This window comes from Pinus tabuliformis, chromosome 8, assembly GCF_031772625.1.
Source record: "Pinus tabuliformis cultivar Carrire ecotype Pingquan chromosome 8, CPIR1, whole genome shotgun sequence".
NCBI classification, from domain to species: Eukaryota; Viridiplantae; Streptophyta; class Pinopsida; order Pinales; family Pinaceae; genus Pinus; species Pinus tabuliformis.
Genome location: NC_142294.1, coordinates 1647282983 through 1647308669, shown reverse-complemented (window position 1 = coordinate 1647308669; position 25687 = coordinate 1647282983).

Here is a 25687-nt window from a genome sequence, read left to right as displayed (position 1 = left end):
TCATTGGAATAATTGTACCAATCATATCTACTAGAAAGGATAACTTCCTACTAGCTCAACCATGCAGCCTTACCTTGAGAGTGTTGAGAGAATTGAACCCGTGACCTCTCAATAGCAGGGGTGCTTTAACGACAGGGACTCGGCCAACTCAGTTAATCCTCAAAGCTACTTTTCATTATTAACTTGACTATCATAAGTTGGTATTTCATTTTTTTCTTAAACCTTAGATGAAATACTGGAAGATGATGGCACATTGTTGTAATTATTTGAGTCTCCATGCCTCTTTCCTTTGGAACATTCTAGGTAAGCCTTTTCTTCTTCATGCCTACTCTTTGTTGAGTGTCCTTCCTTATCCTTCATGACAATTATTATTGTTATCATTTCAATAAATGCGACAACTTTCTTCCCCAACCATGTAAACTTGAATTACAAATATTCTTCATCATGTTCTTCATGAGAAGTGCCAAAATTTTGGGTCTTTTACTCCTCTATAGACCTCATAACAATGCTTTTTCACTTTCTTAATACCTATTATGGGTGTTTACCATACAAGTTGTTCACCAAGTATTTTCAAACTTGGGCTTTGATATTATATTAATCATAAATTATAAGCATATGGCTAGTCTATATTGCTAACATGGATCCTTTGTAGAATCAAAATGGTATGTCTCTAAAATTCATTATCAAATCGAGATCAAGCTTCTCAAAATACCAATTCATTAACAATAATGAATATCTTTGTTCCTATCCAATTCTCTTTTTTTTTCTTCTTTTGTTTGGCGTGCCAATATCAATGGATGTCAGGATCCTGAGTTGGAATCACCACCCCAAGGCAAGTCGAGTGCCCAATCGGGAACCCTTGAGACCCCTTGATGAGTTGAGGTCATGTGACAAAATCGCTCCAAGGCAACAGGCGTGGAGTGTGGGAGTGTTACATCAATGGGAAAGTGTGCATCTCAGGCTGAGGGAGAATTGGGGATGCAATACAGTCATCGTTGGTCATTACGTTGATAGAACTCAATGGCGCCCTTGTTCAAGCTATAAATAACTGTTATATTTTGAAATTCTTAATTGAATTTTTACTATAAAAAACATGTATAGTAAAAATATGTTCATTTACTTAATAATATGTTGACACGACTTGTTGGTTAATTTTGATATCGTATTGTTGTATGATTTATGTTTTCCACACATAACACAACATATAATAAAGAAGAAGTTGTAACTAAGTTAAAGAAGAGTGGAGGTGTATTACAAAAACTAAGTAATAGTTAGTTGTTTATAACACTGTGATGAACCTTGTCGATGTTGCACACCCACAATGGTGCGATCGTTGTAGGGTCATGACTGATGGTATCAGAGCTAGTGAAGGTGCATATGTCATGAACTATAATGAAAACAAGTTATGTATGCATACTAGTGTCCTTGAGGGAAAGGATGACTAGTTGCATAGTTTAGGTTTTATTGACTTGGAGATCCATGGGAGGGTTGTCCAAGATTTTGTGGACACAAGTGCCACGCATAATTTTATGAAGAGAGGTTGGGTGAAATAATTTGGGCTACAAATCACCCCCAAGCAAGTGGAGGTCAAGGCAGTGAACTTGAGGGCTAGAATGTCGAGATTGGAAAGTGATGTGTCAGTTCAAATTGCATATTGGAAAGGTTGTTTAGACTTCATGGTGATGGAGATGAAAAATTTTGACACGATATTGGGGCAAGACATTCTGAAGGGTAACAAAGATTTTGTGATACAATTTTGCAATGAGATACTTTTTATTGGTGGCTCACAGACTTGGAAATGCATAGATTGGATGTTGAGACATATGTGACCACCATTATAGAGATTGGGGAAGATGATGGGATGGGGACGCCTGTTCCAACCAAGATTTCAGATTTATTGATAAGATATGCAGATCTAATGCCTGAGTAATTGTCAAAAGTACTTTCTCCAAGACGTGAACTTGACCATCACATTCAGCTAGATTTGGGGAAGCAACAACCAAAAAAAATATCCTTATCATTTGTCTGGGGCGGAGTTGGAAGACTTGAAGCACCAATAGAAAGAGTTGGCTGATGCATATTTTTAAGTTCTTCACAGTCCCTGTATGGTGCTCCATTATTGTTTCAAAAGAAGGACATGACTAAGTTGTATATGTATTGTGACTATCATGTTTTGAACAAGCAGACAGTCAAGAACAAATATCGCCTTCCACTTACAGTAGATTACTTTGATAAGCTTGTGAAAGCACACATGTTTTGGAAGCTTGACTTGAGGCATGGATATTATTAAGTATGGATAGAAGAGGGTGATGAGAAGAATAAAATGATAGTGATGAGGCATGGAAGCTTTGGGTTCCTTGTCATGCCAGTTGGACCATGTAATTATCCTATGACAATATGTACTTTGATGAATGATTTCTTGTGCCCATACTTGGATTCGTTTGTGGTGGTGTACCTAGATGACATAGTAGTTTACAAAGACAACATGGAGGATCATAAGAGGCACTTGGTGTTGGTATTCGAGGCACTGAGAAAGAATCAATTATTATTGAAGAAGTCAAAGTGTCTGTTTTCCCAATCTGAGATTTCATCCCTTAGACACTTGATAGGCCAAGGATGCATACATATGGATCTAGATAAAGTTTGTGCGATAGAGGATTGGGAGGAATTTAATAATGTCCATTATGTGAGAGTTTTCTTGGGAATGGAAAACTACCAAAAAAGGTTTGTAGAGGGTTGTTCCAAGATAATTTCACCATTGACAAACTTGTTGAAGAAAGACCAGTGATGGAATTGGACCGAAAGATCTCGTGAAGCCTTTGAAGAATTAAAGAAAAGGATGGTTACAACGTTGTTACTTAAGTTTCCCAACTTTGAGCGACCGTTTGAAGTGCACATGAATGATTTTGATTTTGCGATTGGGGGAGTGCTCATGCAAGATGGAAATTTGGTGGCATATGAGAGTTGAAAAATGTAGGAAATAGAGTGACGATATCATGTTCATGAGAAGGAGATGATTGCGACCATCCACTATTTACAGGTATGGCAAGACTATTTGATTTGGAATCCCTAGGTTGTCAAGACTGACAACATCGCAGTTAGTTGCTTTGCATATCAACCAAAGTTATCAACAAAGCAGGCTCATTGGCAAGACTTCTCGGCATAATTTGACATGACAATTGAGTATAGGTCAAGTAGATTCGATGTTGTAGAAAATTCCCTCAACAGGAAGGCACAATAGGTTGCGATTGCGGAGGAAGAAGACCGTGTTGAACCAAGTGAGATTTAAGTTCACATGAGTGAGGAGTTTCAAAGTATATTTCATGTAAGTCTAGACGCAGATACTCAAATGAAAAGTATCATGAAGCAGTTAAAGGAAGGAAATATGAGAAAGTTCTTTGTACAAGATGAAATCTTGTTCTATGGTGACTGTCTCTATACTTTGAACTCATTAGGACTTAGGATGTACCTCTTAAAGGAGTGCCACGATTATCCTTGGTCTGGCCACCTAGGACAATGTCGCACTTTGGAACTATTGGAGAGAGGATACTTTTGGGAAAATATGAGAAAGGATGTAGAGGAGTATGTGTAGACTTGCATAATTTGTCAATAGGACAAGTCAGACACTAGAAGATAGGGAGGGTTTTTGTATCCTTTTCCAATTTCGAAGAGACCTTGGATGAGTGTTTTTATGGACTTCATTACTCAGTTGCCACATGTATAGGGGTATAATGAGATCATGGTCATTGTTGATCATTTTTCCAAGTATGTCATCTTCATTCTAATGAAGATATCATGTGGAGCAGAGAAGACAACTAAGTTTTTCTTCAATAATGTTGTGAAGTATTGGGGAATGTCGTTGACTATTGTGTCTGATAGAGATACGAGGTTCACAAGTAACTTTTGGACCATGTTGTTCAAGTTTATCGGGATGGAGTTGTTGCATAGTTCGAGTTACCATCCACAGACAGATGAGAAGAAAAAACACATTAAATCTTTGTTGGAGGACTACTTGAGGCACTATGTGAGGGATGATTATAAAAAAATGGTGTGAGTTGTTGGATAGAGCGCAATTCAACTACAATTTGTAGAAGAGTTCAACGACGGGGGATAGAAGGGATGTTTTGACAAATCGGGATCAACATTAAAAACACAATTGGTTTATATTGGGTGAATACCTGGTCAATTTCGAAATAAAAGTGTCCAATTAATCTGAAAAAAAGGTTATATTAAATGAAATTAATAAATCTTTTTATCCAAAGAATGGACCAATATCTCTTACCAAGTGTTATTCATTTCATTGAGTCAAACATCAAATTTTGGATTCGATCCGATTAGATTTAAAACACGAGGAATATAGCAACAATTTACAGATGGATATTCATTATCAATAATGATATTTCAAGAATAAATAGAGGTAAAGTTACCAAATAATATTCAATCAACAAAAAAATACAAGATTTTGAAATTCATCCTGTTTGAAACATCTCAATGTCCCAAGCATACATGTTTCACAAGATATGGCAGATAAGGGCAATGGACAGGTCTTATTCAAAGTAATTTTTTTAATATCAAGCCCAAACATCATATCCTTAATCAAGAAGAATACCAAAGAATTTCTAGATATACAAAGAATCTTGGATCACGAAAAACCACAAGATCTGAAAGAGAATGACTGGAAACAATGGTTGAGATGTTTTGACCGATAAAATTTATCCCCACAGACATGGTATAGGATAAACCCAAAGAAATGGAGAAATAAAGTAAATAAGAAATGTACGTGCTATGAATAATGATTCGTTCCTTATGAACAACAAGAAGATTCTATAGTCTATTTGAGTTGGTTAATCGATGTATGTCTGTAACACTACACACAATGTTACCACAAGGGTATTTGAAGAGCACACATGAAGAGATTCTTGATAGCGTAGGAAGAGTCCTTGGAGTTGGCAAGAGTGTAATTGATGTATGCAACAAACATAATGAAGAGATGCATAGATAAGGATAGGTGGGATGCACACTTTGAAGTTGGATATATTGTTTCTCTAAGGATGACAAAAGATCAGTTTCCACCATCGAAGGGGACAACGAAGTATTTAACAATGGAGTTCAAAGGTCTGTTCAAAATGAAGCGAAGGATTGGAGAGGTTTGTTATGAACTTGAGCTATCGAACCATATGTGTTCCATGTAAATAAACTAAATAAAGGTAGACTTGATGTAGATGATCCTGAGAGAGCAACACAACCGAGAGGTCCAACCTTGATTGTAAACCAATTAGATTTAGTTTTGGAGATGATTTTGGACCTCAAGACTACTAGAGTTAGGATCAACAAGAAGAGAGAGTACTTTGTGCTATGGAAGAATGCCCCGAAGGAAAGTGGCTAGGAAATAGAGGATTTGACGTGGAGATGGAAGAAGGGGATTGGTGAGTTTGAGGCAAATTTAACTCGAATAGTAAGATTGCCGAGGACAAAAATGTCTTGAGGTGGGGGAGAATATTAAGACCATGAGTTGGCATTTCCACCCTAAGGTGAGTCGAGCACCCAACTGGGTGCCCTTGAGACCCTTTGACGATTTTAGGTCGTGTCGGCTCAAGTCACACTAAGGCGACGAGAATGGAGTATAGGGACGTTACTTGGGTGGGCAAGCATGCAAATCGAGTGGAGGGTGAGTTGGAGAAGAAATATGGTCAGCTGATCCATCATCACGTCAACATGACTCGACGACACCTGCACCCGAATTAAGGTGGGGCACCCAGGAACCATGTGGGGCGTTTTTTGGCATACACGGAAAATCGGTGGGCATGCGACCACAAATCTAATTTGAAACATCCACTCGATATGTTGCCAGGGTGCTGACCCATGGCCAAGGTACCCCAATGAAGAGGCAAGATGGATATAAATATATGCTAATGCATGGAGCCAAAGCATCATCGCAAGGAATATCACAAGATAATTTCATAGGGCAAAGGTTTGTGATATCGCAAAGTGTTCTGAGGTAGTGAGTGGGAAAGAAACTAAATATAAGAGTGCACATGGGCATGCTCCTGCCCAGGGCAAGAAAGGTGGTCTATGATTTTTTTTTAGATTTCTATGTTGGGAAAGTTGAGGGGCACCCTCGTTCAGGCTGGAAAGAACTGTTGTACTATGAAATTATAAATGGAGTGTTGCTACCCTATTTGGCTAGCCTCCCATTTGATGTAAAAAAACCAATATAATAAAAAGATGTTCATTTACTTGATATTCTACTGAGACAACTTGTTGGTTAATGTTGATATCACATTTCTACATGATTTATGTTCAAGTTTATGTTTTCCACACATAACACCTAACATATAATAAAGAATAATTTGTAGCTAACTTAAAGAAGAGTATAGGTGTAGTCCAAATGCTAAGTAATCATTAGTTTTTTATAACATTGCGATGAACCTTGACAGTGTTGCATGCCCACAGTGGCGCAATCATCGTAAGGCTGTGGCAATGCACAACAAAGCAGAAAATCCGCTCCATCTCAAATTCTAATGGAATACCACACTCTATTTATTTAAATATATTAAATCTGTATATATTTATTAATTATATGATGTGAAATATGAATCGTTATCATTTAAAATTAATTTTAAAATAATATGTAAATTATGATATTTATTTAGGAAAAAGTTGTTTATAATTTTATTATAACTACTCTATATCCATCTTAACTCCAAATGTACAAAGTGTCGAGAGGGAGCAAATATCTTGAGATGCAAAACTATTTTAGAGTGAAAAGAGATTTGATCCCTCTCAAAACTTGGTAGATCTGGTATTAAGATGGATATAGGTTGGTTTAATCCCCCCCCCCCCTAAAATAGGCTATGTTCCACATGCATACCATTTTTCAATACCATTGGTAATTTTTATTTTATTTTTATATGGTTATTTTTATTTTTATTTTATTTTGACTAAGTCAAAAAGTTCATCGTGTTGAGAAATCTAGGGCATAGATCTTATGTGATTTCTCTTCTAATGATAACTGCTTGTGAATGATTTTTAGATTAGGGTCTTCTCTTCACTTAGATTATTATAATTTTCTTCTTCATCAAATAACTACCAATACATAAAAAATAAAGAGACAAGAGACACATAATGTAGGCGATCATCTAGGGCCAAAACCTTTCTAACTAGAGAGGAAAAACCAAACAAATTCTTCTTCTTATAGAGACTTTAATTGATGAATACCAAGACCAATACCCTTGAGCTATTTAACCTCTCCAAGGCCAAGTCACAAGACCTATTTAGTTTAACCTCTTCTTTTTGGAGCAAACAATGGTCAAACTGCTTGCTTCTCCCTCCTTCTCAACTATCCTTTAGATCTCAACTTCTTGGATTAGACCTGCAATCCTCATCCTCTTTAGAAACCCTAGTTGCAGCATGTGTGATGGATGTTGATCAAATTTTTCACCTTGTTACCACTTCACTTGGATGGAAAGACTTACTTTTACACTTCAACTTGATGAATGTAATGTATTATCCTTTGATTCAACTTCTAGAGTGACCTTACTAATCTCGAACCTTCTATTTTAGTGGACAACACTAGACTCTTGCATGTGTGGAGGTGACAACCCAAAAATAGATCTAAAATAATCTCGGTGATGGTTCTCCTTCCTTCGCTTGACTATAGGATTTTTTCCTTGCAAACTTCACACTTATTATCTTCCTTTTATCCATGACCGAAATTTTGTCACTAGAATGAAGGAAAAGTTGCCAATTTGTAGTGGTTTGCCCATAAAGAATAAGCCGACTTGAACTGGTGCCCAGACCGACATGCCTTTTCTAGAAGTATCCGTAGGCCGACATACCTTTTCTAGAAGAATCCTTAGGTTGACATGCCTTTTCTAGAATCATCCTTAGGCCAACTTCAAGGAGTATTTGTGACAAGGCCTTGGAGGGTATATGACACAAATAAATTATCTTTTACAAAGTTTATATTACCCAAATGGGTCTTCAACTCTTGACATTAACTCAATATACTTTATGACTTGATGACCAAACCTAATAGCTCACAATGGGAGATTTAAATATAAATAAAATTCCTTGCTCATGAAATCCATGACACAAGAATTGCAAAAATAAATTTATTTTCTTCTTTCATTCAATTACATAAAATAATAATTACACATATCATTATGAATACTGAACCTAGTTACACTTTTCAACACTCCCTCTTAACTAGGGAGGTATTCATAATCCATACAAGGTACTTGGACATTCTCAATCTGAAGTAATCTTAAGAAGAGTCAGATTAATAACCGATTTGTATAGCATCATATCAACATGAATTTTTATATAGCAAGGCCTTGACTAACAACTCTATCTCTCCACAAGATCATAGCACAATGTTGTCTAGACCAATGATGTATGGACACCCTCATCATTGTCTCCGTCAAAACATACCCTGCCCAGGTTCTCTTAGAGTATGTTCCACTAGGAATATTATTATCCTATATTCATAGTCCTCAAAGAATATTAGTCCTCTACGACTACTCTTATATTGTATTCCCTAACTCATCCTCAATGAGCATCAGATGCCAAATGTTTGTCTGATCCTCATTTTTGTCTTCCCAAGTGAAGACAAGAATGATGTGTCTATATCTCCCTATCAACATGGGGAGGACATATCTATTCCAATGAATTAATGTACTCATTCCTACAGAAGGAATGTACGTAAGATCTCTCTTGGCTTAGGAATTTGATTCCAATTTTCTATCAAGTTGGAAACTTGTTTCCAGACTCCCTCTTAATTAGGGACCTACAACAACTCTTTAGGTGGAGATTATGGGACAACCAACTACCTGAAGAACTCCTCCTCGTGATTTCATGAGCCTCTTTTCTTTATTCATAAGTCTTCATGTTTTGGGACTTATTTGTAGGCCATAAACCATCCATCAACTTTATCCATGATTCGATCATGTCACTACTCCTTTCATCAGAAAAGTGATCCATCAATTCCTATCTCGCCTTCCTTCATGCCATGTTGCCTTCTTCATCCCATAATTCCTTAAGTATCTTTCATCCTACTACATGGACCTTAGTAGTGGAATATATTCATGGCTCCTCCCTTGGCATCCCTGCATAAGCCCATCCATATATCATTCAAAAATAATAAATGAATATTAGATCAAAATTACCTCTGTGATGGTATTTCATCATGGCATCTTCTAGCTCGCATCAACATCCTGCATACACATTAAAAATCTCCAAAAGATATATATTTTCAGGGGTCTCTTTCTTTTTCAGACTTCATTATAATATTCATATGTTTCATGGGGATATCCTAGTCAAATCTTTCAATCCTTGGATGTTGATTTCCTTTTTCATAGTTTCATTTTCCACGATCTCTTCCTTTATTTCTTCACATATTTCCTTCCAGGAAATTCTGGTCATAGTTCCTCCAATTTTGTCAACAACCTCATATTTCATATGCACATATATTATGTTGATTTCATTTAGACAATGTGTGACCCATGCCTTCCTGCATCTTTTCAAAGGCGGAGATCCTTTCTTTTGACCATCCTCTCGAGATAGAGCATGTTACCTGCAACCATATGACATGACTATATAATATTGAATACAAGCATGCATAACTCATTTTCCTTTAGGTCATATAAACTTCTTCAACAAATTCTGTGATTGAAAGAACTTCAATCCCTTGATGTGCTTCACCCCTTTTGTCATCATACCATCATCCCATGAAGTCCACAAGTTGGAATTCTTGATGAAACACTTGCTTCCTTTTAATTGGTGAACCTTCCGATAAAGATTCCAATAAATAATATTAAGTATCCTCATCCAGAAAATGCTTCCTTTTGACCAATGTATGGTGAGCTTTATACTAGATAATTTTTTTCTTTTTCCCATAAGTACCACTTATGCTTCTAATGAGGTTACAAAGAGCTATATCCTTCCATAGGAAATTTACATAATATTATATTTAAGCTATTTTCCTCTATGATCACGTGCTCTAACTTTTAATGCTTATTTTATGCCATGATGCATCCTATCATTTTCTTTAGTGATTCATGATATCCATATCTTACAATAGAAAACTTGAAAACAAGAACTTGGAAAGAACTAGGTGAGGAAGACTATCTCAATCATAGTAGATATCTCTTACATCCTCTTTCTTGGACTTCTTCTTTTCAAATTCCTCCACTTCTTCAGTGATATGCGATTCTTCTCTACCTCTTTTTTTATTGTCCTTTTTGAGCTTCAAACAATCTCTTTTGTAATGCCCATATTCTTGACATCCATAGCATTACAACTTATCCAGGTTCTTCTTTTGTTTTTGAGGACCAAATTTCCTAGACTTTCCCCTTTTCTTTGCCATAACAACATATGCTTGATTTTTCTCACTAGATCCTACATCAATTTTTTCCTCTAGTCTAGTTTTTTCAATCTTACATAGTGATTATAGATCCTGGAATGGAGTTGTCTTTTTTTCCCATGAATACTTGAAGTAAACTTACCCCACTCCTCTAGTAGTGCATTGAGTACGACTATGGTCATCTCCTTGTCAAACATTATTTCTCCAAGATCTTGAAGTATCTTCTTTCGATATCCTTAGTTTGTAGATTTCTTTCCTTTGAGAGATAACCTCTCCTGCAGTTCTTACAGAAAACAACTCTACCACTTTGTCATATATTTCTTTTGAGGTGTCAAGTTGAGATACATATGGAATGAATGGATCCTTGATGGATTCTATGAGAATATTTTGAGCCCTCACTTCCCCTTTCATAAACTTTCCAAGAGATTGAGTATCTTATTTCACTGGTTTGGTGATAGTCCTTTGACATGATCCATAACCTCATTTTTAATGTGATTCAGATATGTCCTCTTCTTCTATGCAATATTGTTTGAATCCCAAATCAATTTGTTGCTTTCCTTACAAAAAAACATTTTTATAGATTTAGACATAAATATACTTACTTGAGAATATGCTTCTTCCACTTGTTGTCTCCTTGAATTTGATGAGTATATATATATATATATATATATATATTGTTTTTATATATATGCATGAATGAGAACTAACTTGCAAATTGGAAAGAACTATATGATAACCAAGATCTACTCTTCCATTGGGGAAGGTTGAGACATCTAATGAGGAAAGGTATGATGTACATTGTTCTATTACATTTTGTATCCACTTGATATGCACTCTTGTGACAAGGGTAAAATGTAAATGGTAGGTGACAAGACTACCTGACAGGATTATTCGATGACGATTATCCAACCAACGTTGTAGTTTGGTCCATACTAGGGTGTTGACCCTAGTTGTGAGGAAGGGTGGAGGTATTTCCCACCATGTAACCTCCAAACCTAGAATCATGGGAGGGAAGTGATGGACACGCTCCCCTAGACGTGTGATGACGATTTCTAGTTGGCTACTGGGGAAGTTAGGTCGATATAGTCGACGCTTCCACCATATTGGTTTTATCAGTGGTTAGATTGGTATAGCCGATGCCACAGTATATAACAGAAGAGGATGGATAGGGTGGGAACGGAAGTAGGTTAGGAAGGATATGAGGATATAGATTAGTTGGAGACTCTTGATGAGAAGTGGTGTCATTGTCTGACTTATCAAATTTTACTACTATAACTATCTCTCTATTTTGTTATGCCTTCTTGTCAAACTTCTTTCGAACTCCTTGTATCTTTTTCACTCTAACTTCAGGATGAAGTTTTCTGAAGGAGGGGTGTATGTAATGCCCTACTTAATCTTATCATGAAAATTTTATTGATGTTTAAATTACCTGAAAATATTGACTAATAATTATCAAGAAATATTGGGACATACCTACATTTGTGAACTGTAAATTTATTTGCTGATATAAATTTTATTATTGTTATTATTCAATTCCCAACTTGTCTTCTCAAATTTAATTTTTGGATAGGAAATGGTCTCCTTCCATTATTCCAAATTAAATATCCATATCTTATCCCCAAAATGTCCTCTCAAATTTACTTGGGAGAATATATGGTCTTCCTCAATTAATTGCCAAATTAAATATCCATATCTTATCCCCAAAATGTCCTCTCAAATTTACTTGGGAGAAGATATGGTAATACAAGTCAAATGAAAGGATGAGGGGGTAGTTATGACGTTAATGATAGGTGGTTGAGGTGGATGGGAAGAAGAGGCATAAAAGGGCAAGGATGATGAGAGGAGGAGGGGGGATCCTTGGTCTTGGTTTTGGAGGATTTTTTTTGGGAGGAAGGTGGAGAAAAGAGAAGGGAGAGAAGGAGAGTGTTTGTTTAACTTGGACACACTACATCTGGTTGGACTTGGGCTCAAAGGACTAGGGAACCTGTGGAGGTTCCTTGGGCTAGGAAATACTTCCTAGTTGGCTGGGAGGCAAATTTAGTTGGGTAGTCAAGAGGAGAATCCCAACAGAGTTAGGAGCTCGGGAGCATCTGAACTAGGCTACTGGAACATGTATTCCTGTGTTTATTGATTACTTATGTAAATGATTGAAATGAAATTCATATTTATTTAAATTGTAGTAAATAAATTTTAATGGTATATTATCATCAAATAAATGTTTAGATATAAATAAGTTATTTCCCATCTTATTGTGTTTAAATTTAGATAAATTTAGTTTTTTAGTTAGAGGATCCTAGGAGAGAGCCTCACACATAAGCATTCAACACTAGAGTTTTTTTGTTACAAAGCTTTTATATTCATTATGGTTAATTTTTGTGGAATTGTGGGGTTTTGACTATTTCCTTCAGTGCTAACGATAATTAATTCCAACACCTATGAATTTTAATACTTATTCGATCCTTTATATTAATATGTGTGAATGGATTGAATTGTTGGTTTGTATCCACAATGATATCCCTTTGCTTGCATTGTTAGTTTGTCTGCATAATGCTATTAAGTCTAGTATCCACGTGTCAATTTTGTAGTTCATACTGGAAATAAATCTTACATTAGATAAATCATCACCAAGTAAGTCATACATTAGGTCATACATCAAGCATTTTCATCATCAATACCTAATCCATCTAATGATTTATATAAGTAGTTTCATATGTCCAACTAAATGCATCAATATTACATAGCATTCATAAATAAATAACATGGAACTGCAAAATAGAACCTTAGCATAGGTAGTTATCTAAGTCAAAATGGGCATCACAGATGCTCAAAAAGTGATGGGTAGTCACGACGTATAGTCTCTGCATCCTCCCAAGTAGCAAATCCTGGGCTATTCTTGTCCCACTGGACCTTAACTTGGTCCACCATGCGACATTTGAGCTGTCGAACCCTATGGTCCAATATTTGTAATGGTTCGACCACTATGGTTCCCATGTATGAGACCTGCAATTCCCTCTAATCCAATTTGTGAGATTCATCAGAAGCATAATGTCGTAAAATAGATACATGAAAAACATCACGAGTTTTATGAAAATGGGGTGGCAGTACAAGACGATAGGCAATTGGTCCAATCTTCTCCTTGATCCTAAAAGATCCTACAGATCGAGGTGACAACTCCGTCCCTTTCCCAAACCGAATGGTGCTTTTGTTTGGTTGGATACGAATAAAAACTTGATCCCCGACTTCATAACTGTGATCAATCATATGTGAATCAGAATAACTCTTATGTCTATGTTGTGCTTCCTTTAACCTTTGTCGAATCTGTCTTACATGTTCCTCCATTTCTTGAACTAATTTTTGCCCAACTATTACTCGGTCCTCCAAATTTTCCCAACTCAATGGCATCCTACATGGCCTTCCATATAGAGCTTGATAAGCAGGCATCCTGATGGAACTGTGAACTGTTATTATAGGCAAACTCTACCAATGGTAAGTACCTTTCCCACTAAGTCTTATTATCCATGACATACATTCTAAGCATGTCTTACATAACCTGAATTACTCTTTCAGTCTACCCATCTGTTTCTGGATGATATGCAATGCTCAGGTTCAACTAAGTCCCTAGTGATTACTGCAAACATGTCCAAAACCTAGATGTAAATCGAGAGTCTCTATCATAAATGATCTTTGTGGGTAACCCATTTAGTCGAATAACTTCATTTATAAAAACTTGTGCCACATCAGTAACATCGTAAGTGTCTCTTACTGGAATGAAATGGGCGCTTTTGGTCAATTTATCAACTATAACTAGTATAGCATTGTGCCTCTATGACGTGAATGGAAAACCCACAACAAAATCCATTGAAATTACCTCCCATTTAGACATAGGGATGTCATGTGTTTGTAGGAGTCATGTTGGATGGCAATGATCAGCCTTCACTCGTTGACACTCAAGACATTTGGCGACAAACTAGACTATGGCGTGCTTCATGCCTGCCCAAAAGAAGAGTTTCTTCGTGTCCGCATACATCTTCTACACTCTAGGATGTGCACAATAGAGTGCTCTATGTGACTCTTCGAGGATGGTCCTTCTTATACCCCCTTCCTTAAGTATGTACATTCTCCCTTGAAATCTCTATAGTCCATCTGGTTCAAGGACATATCCCTCAAACTTTGGTTCTATCTGCTTTCCACTCTTGAGTGCTGAGATAACCTTTAGATACCAACTATCTTCAAAGAGTTTCTCCAACACACGTTCCCTCAAATTTACTGTTAAGGATACTAGGGAGAAGGTTCGTGGCCTCCTACTTAGTGCATCGGCCACCACATTCTCCTTTCCCTTAATGTATGAGATCTCAAAATCATACTCACTCATGAATTCGCTCCACCACCTTTGTCTAGCATTCAAATCCCTTTGAGTGAAGAGGTGCTTTAGGCTTTGATGATCTGTTCTTAACTCAAATCTTCTCCCAACAAGGTAGTGTCTCCATAGTTTCAAAGCTAACATCACTGCTGCTAACTCTAAGTCATGGGTAGCATACAACTCTTCATGTTTCTTCAATTTTCTAGATGTGTAAGCTATTACTCTGCCTTCTTGCATCAATACTACTCCCAATCCTTGCTTCGAAGCATCGGTGCAGATAGTGAAGTCTTTTTCCATGTCTAGTACTCAAAGGATTGGTGCACTAGTTAGTAACCTCTTTAGTTCTATGAATGCAGTGTCACATTCATATGCCCATTCATACCTGGCCCCCTTTCATTGTAATGTGGTGATGGGTTTTGCAATCCTTGAAACCCTTCCACAAACCTACGATAATACCCTACTAGCCCCATAAAACTATGCACCTCATGAGCATTTTTCGGTACTGGCCAATCAATTATGGCCTTTACCTTTTCCAGGTAAACTGAAATCCCTTCTCCTGAAATGATGTGCCTAAGGTAATGAAATTTCTTTTGAAAGAAGGAACATTTAACAATTTTCCATACAATTGATTTTCCCTTAAGCAAGTCAATACAACCCTTAGGTTCTTTTCATGCTCCTTTTCACTCTTGGAATACAAAAGAATTTTGTCCAGAAAGACTTGCACAAATTGGTCCAAATAGTTCCTAAACACCCCATTCATGAGGCTCATGAATACTATTGGTGCATTGGTCAAACCAAATGGAACAACTATGAACTCGTAGTGCCAAAACTGAGTTCGAAATGTAGTTTTTGAGATGTCACCTTCCGTAATCCTCAATTGGTGGTATCCATATCGTAGATCGATCTTTGAGAAAATCGTTGCTCCCTTCATTTCATCAAAGAGGTCATCTATTCTAGGTATCAGGTACCTCTTTATTGTGGCTTTATTCAAGTCCCTATAATCTATGGATAGCCTTAAGGAACCATCCTTCGTCTTGACAAAAATCATTGGTGCACCCCAAGGTGAGATACTAGGTCTAATAAATCCCAAGTCTAAGAGCTCTTTTAACTACATCTAAAACTCAAAAATTTCTAGTGTTTTCAACCTATAGGGTGTCTTATATATTGGTTCTGCACCAGGTTTTAAGTCGATTGTGAAATCAATCTCCCTTACAGGAGGTAATCTAGGCAATTCCTTAGGAAAAACATCCTTGAATTCTGACAAAATTGGGTGTTGATCTAGGGAGGGTTCTTTCTAGTCACTTACAACCTCGACCACATATAGCTTGCAACCTTGTCAGAGACAACACTTTACCTTCATCATGGATATGAATCGTAGCGACACTCCTCTCGTCATTCCACAAATATCAATTGGCCTACCTTCATCATCTAAACAAATCACCTTCTTCTTGAAACAGTTTACCAAAGCTCGATGAGCTTCTAGCCAGTCCATTCCAATAATTACATCATACGTCCCCAATGCTGTGACGTATGACTTCAAATTAGTTATACACACCCCGAGGTTTACCTGACATTGGTCAACACTAGGTTCTACTGCTTGTTTTATCCCATAAGTCATCTCAACTTTCTTAAAGTCATCGTGCTCATAGGTTGCAACCCACATTTTTCTAATGCAACTGGTGAAATGAAACTATCTGTAGCACATGAAACAAACAAAATTTTAATTTTTACTTTGTTTATCATACCTGAAGTTTCTACCACGACATATTGGTGTTCAACTTGTTGGTTATCAATGGTTGCATAGATTCGATGGTGGTCACTTTCTCCCCCCATTGGTGCTTTTCCTTCTCTACAATTGTTACTAGTTTGTAACTTAGGATAGTCACGCTAGTAGTGAGGTCCCCCACATACCCAACAAGTGATGTGTGGTAAAATTTTAACAAAATGTTGTGGAGTTCTCTGGAAAGAGTTCCTTCCCTTGGGACCCATGCCCCTACTTGTTGCTCCTTGCGTATGACCTTAATTTTCACGCGCCCCTGAAACTGGGGTGAAGCTACACTAGTAACCATTGAAATCCCCACTGTCGGTGCTCTGGGTACAACCTTGTTTCCATATGGCAGTGGCCTCAACCTTCCTCCCCTGGGGAAGGTACGAGGGGCCTTCCCCATAAACCTTGGTTGTTGTGGAAAAATTGTTTTGTTTCCACCCTTTAAATCTAAGTGTTCTTCAACATAACAAGCATGTTCCACAGCTTCTGTAATGGAGGATGGTTTCCACATCTGCACCATTGCCCTAATATTAGGGTTCAATCCATAAATGACGATCTACTTGGCACTAGTTAGTATCCATGTAGGAGACATAATTGACCAATTCCATGAATCTAATCTCATATTATTCTACCGTACGATTTCCCTGTACCAAGGCATGGAAGGCTCCTACCTATTGTTCTTCATAATATGTTGGTACGTACTTTTTCCTGAATCTCTCCTCAAATAACTCCCAAGTAACTGTGTCCAAAGTGAGATGTAGTTGACGCTCTAAGTTACCCCACCAATTTAGAGCACTATCTATGAGTTGTAATATCACTATTTTAGCTTTTGAATTGGAAGTAAAATCTCTTAGTGCAAAGAACCTTCTCATTTCCTCTAACCAGGCTTCTGCATGTTCGCTGGCACAACCTCCAAAAAAATCTGGGAGCTTAATCTTTTGGAGCTCCCTAGTAATTTCCTCGATTGGAGGTCCTCTATTAGAGTCTCTTGATACCTCGAGATTTCCTAACCCTGATGGAGGGTGCTCTACTTCCACTTCAATTATTTGGCGCCCTTTTAAAGTCCCATTAATTTCTTATAGGGAACATAAGATGAGAGCCAACTCCGGTGAAGGTAATGGGTTATTTTTAGGAGGTCCTTGTGATGACCTTCCTTGACCTTGATTTCTTCGCATTCTCACCATTTTGAATTGTTCAAATATTTTTATGATACGCAAGACTCATTAATCCAACTTAGGACTTGTCCACTCTTAGCTGACTCACATACATGTGTATAACAATAGTCATAAGTTTTTTTTATTTTATTATGCTCGTAAACAAGCATTATTAGTACTGAGAATATTCCCAAGGATCTACCAAATCCTCTCATGTGTGAGTTCTACATAACTTACAATTTTTCTCTTGATACTTGCTAGGCACTAGTGCAATGTACTTTGTAGATCATGCTCTAACACAAAATTGTTTTCTTTAGTGCCATAGTTATGATTTAATATTAAGTTAATTGATAACTTGGTTTAATATATTCAAATAATCAAGTTAATTACTAATGTGAATAATACCCTTTTTAGTCATGTCGTCCTTCTATGGCCATTAGTTGTTCCTTCCCAAGCTTTATATTATGTTTGAAATCATTTATGTCTATTTTATGAATCTTGGGATCTCATATAGGACATATACACAATTGGTCTCCCCTCTTGAAGAGGCAGTGTCCTTGAAGCAAGGTTTCTAATAAATTATCCATGAATGCATATACATATATATATATATATATATATATATATATATATATATATATATATATATATATATATATATATATCTATATATATATATATATATATATATGTATCTGTCGTTGGTGCACTGCAGTCATGCAAGTTGGTTGCTAAGGTCATTTCTCACTTACAGTCTCTCCCTGGTGGAGATATTTGGTTGTTGTGTGACAATGTGGTGCAGGAGGTGTGGGAGCTTACTGGGTATCACCGTGTGATGGCATATCGATTTCACGAAGATGAACACGGTGAAGTAGTTGTAGAGGTGAGAAGACCTAATCTAGAGCCTTGTTTGGGTCTGCATTATCCTTCCACTGATATTTCCCAGGCTTCCAGGTCTTTATTCATGAAGAACAGAGTGAGAATGATTTGCGATTGTTGTGCCCCTCTTGTGAAGGTAATACAATACAAACAATTGTGTCAGCCTTTGAGCTTGTGTGGATCCACACTGCGGGCACCTCAGGGCTGCCATGTGCAGTTCCTGGGCAACATGGGTTCTATTGCATCTTTGGTGATGTCAATGATGATAAATGAGAATGGACATGACAGTGAAGGCAGTGGGCATCAACAACCGCAGAAAGGAAGGAAGCTTTGGGGCCTTGTAGTTTTCCATCACACAAGTCCATGGGTTATACCTTTCCCTTTGAGGTATGTTTGTAAATTTCTGATGCAATTTTTTGGCATTCAACTAAACAAAGAGGTTGAATTAGCCACTCATTTGAGGGAGAAACATATCTTACATGTCCAAACTGTGCTATGTGATATGCTTCTTCGTGATGCACCTGTTGGGATCGTGTCTCAGACTCCCAACATTATGGACCTTGCAAATGTGATGGGGCTGCTTTATTATATGGGAAACGCCTTTGGCTTTTGGGGACCACTCCTACTAAGGCTCAGATATTGGATATTTCATATTGGCTCCTCGAGCATCATAGAGATTCCACAGGTTTGAGTACTGACAGTCTTGCAGAAGCATGCTATCTAGGAGTTGGTGTCACTAGGTGATGCAGTTTGTGAAATAGTCGCAGTTATAATTACCTCAAAATACTTCTTATTTTGGTTCAAGTCTCACACAACGAAAGAAATAAAATGGGGAGGTTCTTAACATGATCCCAATGATAAAGAGGATGGCAGGAGAATGAACCCTCAGCCATCATTCAAATCATTCCTGGAAGTTTAAAAGGTGAAGCTTTCCTTGAGAGGATGTCGAGATGGGTGTCATCCATTCATTGCAGCTGATTCTAAGGGATTCCTTTCAAGATATTGATGGTAGTGACAAGAAAACGATGATACACTCACAACTAAATGACTTGAGGCTTCAAGGAATAGATGAACTAAGTGCAATGACAAATGAGATGGTAAGGTTAATTGAAACTACAACTATGCCAATTTGGCAATCGATTCTAATGGACTCATAAATGGATGGAATACTAAAGCATCTGAACTCATAGAATTGTTGGCCTATGAAGTTATAGGGCGGCCTTTAATTGATCTTTTTCAGCATGACTCGGTTGAAACCGTGGAAAAAATGCTCTACTTGGCTTTGCAAGGAGGAGAAGGGACCTGAATGTCCACAGAACTTTACTCTAACGGATACACCATCTATGCAGAAAGACAACATTTCTAGGTCAAAATATACACAGAACTATAGTAATGCAGCTGAGTCGAAGACTTTAAAAAACACAATACCAAGAACAAGGCATAACGAAACTACACAGGGGCCTAAATCTAGACAAATGTTATATTTTGAGGGAATAAATCTGCATATGGGCTACCAAACTTCTGAGAATACGTTCTTTGTATCATGTTCTCTAAGCTAGGAATTACTTAAACAATACCAATGAATGCATTGAAAGGAACACATTACAAGAAAGATCAAATACATGCTCTAAAACCTGTTGTTGATGATGTTGCAGAGGCATCCGTGGTTGCTGTTATTGGAAGAGCGAATTATGCATCAAGCTTGATGGTCCATGAGAAATAGGTGGTGTTACCGAGCTTTGAAGATGTGGGTACTTGCCTTCCATTGAAGTGAAATGGTAGAGACCACAACCCTAAAACCTCCTTACAGATGCAGTTAACCTTAATACCTCTTCCTCGAGATGAATGAGACTGATTTTGGGCAACAACATGGTATTTTATACCCAATGACAATGGAATATGTGCATACGTAGGTGCTTGGACCTTTTATAGAAGGATGGATGTCAAAGTCAATGAAAGAAAAATGGATATCTCATCTACTATAGATGATCACCTTAAATTTAGTAAATGACATTCATAATTTATGGATTTCTCTTGGATTTTGCAGAATTGGTAACTATTGTTTTTCATGAGCTAGAAAGGAATATTTTTGTATTTTGTAGGTGATAATGCATATATATATGTATGAAATATCATGCATGCAACAGATAAACAAACCAAGATATTCCCTTGTTGTAGCATGAGAATCTTATTCTTTATCAGACAAATTCTTGTAAAGTTTATGCTCTGCTTTCAATATAATAATAACTCAGGATTTCAATCTCGTTGTCTATAGTAAAATACAAACAAAATAAATGATTGTTTATGAGAACCCACCTACAAATCTTCATACATATAGAAAGTGTATAGCAAATAACAGGGATTTGTATCTCACATACATATTCTTGTGGGTGTTAAATTTTGCACTTCAGATGGGTTTGGCAAATGATAGGGCTTTGTATCCCACATACGGATTTTTTTTGTGGGTGTTTAAGCTACGTTTTATTACAGCATGAATCATGGGATCTTGGTTTAAAACTATAGAATATTACATATATTTCTCTGATATCAGATCCAATGTTAAATGACCGAATTGATATTGTGAAGGCATGCCTGCACCTCAAGGAATGCTCGAGGGAGTGTAAAATGGTGTCTACCTACGGAAATATTCGTTATATCCACCGAGACTTTGTGAGCGACAAGGACACTCAGCTTCTAATTCTTCGGATGCACCATGTGAGAAAATGAAGGACTACACCCTTGATAAGGAAGATTCAAGCAAAGTCAAATGGATCAAGTGGAAGATTGGGAAAGTGTTGCGCTTAGCATAGAGAAGCAAGAAGAAAAGGCCCATGCAAAGGATATGTCAACATTCTGTGGCAGCTAGCAGTTAAGATCAAGTGTGATGTAGTTAAGGATACATAGGGCAGTGATAAAAGAAGTTCTAAATTGCCGGTAAAATGGAGAAAAAATCATTAAATTAGTCTTAAATGAAATCAGTTCCACATAATTTTTATAATAAAAATGCTTACAAGTAACTATGAGGGTTATAAAATCTTTTAGTGGAGATTTGGGTCTAGTGGGTCTTGGGTCCAGATTTTGAATCTGGGCTCTGATACCAAGTGTGAGGCTCCCTCCTAGGATCCTCTAACTAAAAAATTAATTTTATCTAAATTTAAACACAATAAGATGGGGAATAACTTATTTATATCAAAACATTTATTTGATGATAATATACCATTAAAAATTATTTACCACAATTTAAATAAGTAAGAATTTCATTTCAATCATTTACATAAGTAATCAATAAACAGAGGAATACATGTTCCAATAGTTTAGTTGAGATGCTCTTGAGCTCCTAACTCTGTTGGGATGCTCCTCTTGACTAGCTGACTAGATTTTCCTCCCATACAACTACGAAGTATTTCCTAGACCAAGGAACCTCCACGAGTTCCCTAGCCCTCTGAACCCAAGTCCAACTAGATGTTGTGTGTCCAAGTTAGGCAAACACTCTCTTTCTCTCCCTTCTCTTTTCTCCACCTTCCTCCCAGCCAACTAGGAAGTATTTCCTATCCTAGGGAACCTCCACAGGTTCCCTAGCCCTCCGAGCCCAAGTCCAACCAGATGCAGTGTGTCCAAGTTAAACAAACACTCTCCTTCTCTCCCTTCTCTTTTCTCCACCTTCCTCCCAAAACAAAATCCTCCAAAACCACAACCAAAACCAAAACCAAGACAAAGGATCCCCCTCCTCATCTCATCATCCTTCCCCTTTTATGCCTCTTCCTCCCATCCACCTCAACCACCTATCATTAATGTCATAACTACCCCCTCATCCTTTCATTTGACTTTTCTTACCATATCTTCTCCCAAGTAAATTTGAGAGGACATTTTTGGGATAAGATATAGATATTTAATTTGGAAATTAATTGGGGAAGACCATATCTTCTCCCAAGTAAATTTGAGAGGACATTTTGGGGATAAGTTATGGATATTTAATTTGGAAATTAATTGGGGAAGACCATATCTTCTCCCAAGTAAATTTGAGAGGAAATTTTGGGGATAAGATATGGATATTTAATTTGGAATAATGGAAGGAGACCATTTCCTATCCAAAAATTAAATTTGAGAAGACAAGTTGGGAATTGAATAATAACAATAATGAAATTTATATCAGTAAATAAATTAACAGTTCACAAATGTAGGTATGTCCCAATATTTCTTGATAATTATTAGTCAATATTTTCAAGTAATCTAAACACTAATAAAATTTGCGTGATAAGATTAAGTTGGGCATTCCATTATGCACTCATTCTTTACTCCTTAGCAAGACCAAAATTACAATAAAGTCTAGTTCTCTTCTCATTTACAATTTCATCAAAATAATTTTATTTAGCACCTCTCTATTGGTGTGCTTGGGTTTATAGGTAGCATTAGCCTTGTTGAGAGAAATTAGAAGCCAAGTGTTCTTCTCTCTTCAACTCCATATCTTCATCACTTTTCCTCTAGATTTCATATTGTGTTGGCATCATTCTAATTAGAGTTCCTTCTAGTTGTTTTTTTCATAGTGCTTAAAATGGAAGAGCAACACTTTGGAGCCGAGTGGCAGTGAATTGATCTAACATGGGCACTTTACACCATCAATGTTTTCTCCTACCTCATTATCAGCCTCCATAGTCATGAGCTTCACTTCCATAACCATAAACCTCAAATTTTACTAATTTCTTTACGATAATTTGAGTAATTAACCATTCAACATTTCTTGCAAATCAATAAATGAAGTAATGATAATATTTATATAGAAGTTACAAACAAAAACCATCAATAATTTTATTTATAAATTTATTCTAAAAAATCTATAAAATAAATAAATAAATAGTAAATAAAAATAAAAATCTCTCAATATTTCTATGTCATATGAGCAAGGTTGGAATTTGATGGGAAAAATTCTTGTCACAGGGCATTTTCGGTGTATTTGATGTTTACAAATTTCGCATAACCGTCTTCCCTGATGTGTTCTAAAATTTACAAAAGTATTTTGATGGGTTATTATTTTCTGAAAACATTCTTAATACTACATATCAAGTTGTTTCCTTTGGACTAGGGCCTGTCATGGTGTCACATCCATCCATTTATTCACCAAGCATGGAGTAAGACTACGAGTAGGCGGGCATCAATGCTATATGTCCTTGAGCCTCTCTCGTCTACTAAATCCATTGAATATTTATTTACAGACTATGGGGTTTCATATATTGTACGATATGTTAGATGGGAAATAACTCAAGAGTGATGGTAAGGCATCAACTCAAGATCTTCATAAGTGGTTTGAGATCGAAGCAGGTGGAATCCTTGCTTGTTTGAAAATATTCTTAGGCTTTCTCGTCCAAGGCTGCACATTTCTCTCCAACTTGCTTGGCTAGCTGATCAGAGGGAATGAATCACGGAAGCAGTTGTATCTATATAAATTTCTTGTGGGAGGTTTGTGTGACCATAAGTGAGGTGGTGGGGATTATCATGGAAAAGTAGCTCATGTTTGGTTGCTTGGCATGTGCTTGATTATGGTACTGAGATCAAACCTCCCCACCCCCCAACGCAAAGATACCACTCAAGCTTACAAGAAGAGAAAGGTTTATAATAAAATAGAAAAAACATTTTGACTGTATTAATGGGAGTAATGGAGAATTTGGTTTTTGTATTTGTGCATTGGGGTGTTTGAAAAAAATATCATTAGCTCAACCAGCCCATAACTTCCCCTCTAGCAGGAAAACCCCATTTCCTTTCTAAAACACCTCGCTACCCATTAGAGAAGAGTGAAGGATCTTGTTAGACACCTAACTCTACCAGAGAAAGAGCAACAACTAGTAAGTATGAGTTATTTTCCACAACCATTTTGTATTAAAGAATAGTTTAGTGAATTTAATTGTATAAAATATTTTTTTATGTTGAGCAGAAAAGAATGATAGGGCATGGTTTTAAATTAAAATATGTCATAAAACAAAGTAAAGACAATCTTTACATTATATAATGGTTTGTTGTAGATCAAATGTTATTATGTTTTTGGAAGAGAACTACAAATATTGTCTTCACCAAAAGACATGTTAATAAGATAAGTATTAGCTAAGCATGTCATAAGAACCAACACATCATTGTATTATCATTATTATGTATGCATATGAGGAGGTAGCTCAAAGAAAGAAAAGAAAAAACATATTTTTTTGTTTTTTTGGTAATTAGGTTGAACCTAGGTTGGGGTTACTTAATAGTGGCATCCATCATCAACCCATCCTCACCCTCCCCATGGGATTCGAACCAAAGACCTAGTGGAAACTAAACCTCAACTAAAATGTATGATGGAAATTGATTTGACACATTACATTGGAGAATTTATGATATTCAACTAATGTATCAATGGTGTATTGTAAGTAAAATTGATTGATTTATTTCGAAATCATGCTTGAATGTGCCCAACTCTATAATATTATTTAAAAAATGCATAGGGGAAAACTTACAGTGACTCCACACGGACAACACCGAATCATGGATGGGACGTGAAATTGAAGAATCAAACATGTACCAAAATTTTCGTGCCTTGTAAAATCAAGGCCTCCTCAATCGATTTGTGCTACTCTAAAATCATTGCACTCTATGTGGGCTTACCTGTTTGGCTATGCAACCTTGGAGGCAGACTCTTCCATCTTTGCATGGCATTAATACCATCGTGGTTGGATGGAGGCCATCAAACCATTCCAAAATGTGCTTAGTTTGTTTTGCGTATATTCTTTTTTGTATTTTAAAATTATGTAGAGCGTTAACGCGGGTGGGTTTTAATCAATTTTACATTTTTTATTTTGAAAATTTTACTATGCAAAAAAAATCCAAAACAAAATTATGTAAAAACTATGTAGAGCATTAAGGCTACTGAGTTTTAATCAATTTTACATTTTCTATTTTGAAAGTCTTACCATGCAATAAAATTCCAAAACAAAATTTAAATGAAGAAACTACCACTCCAATGTTTCAGAAGAGTTCCACAGAATTCCATAATGTTGGCCCGCTTTGCAACCTTTACAAAATGGCGAGTGGAAAATAACTCAGAGGCTGGTGTTCGCCAACCTCTAAGTTATCTTCCACGGGTCACTATCATTCTACAACAAATCATTATATAATATAAATATTGCTTTTACTTT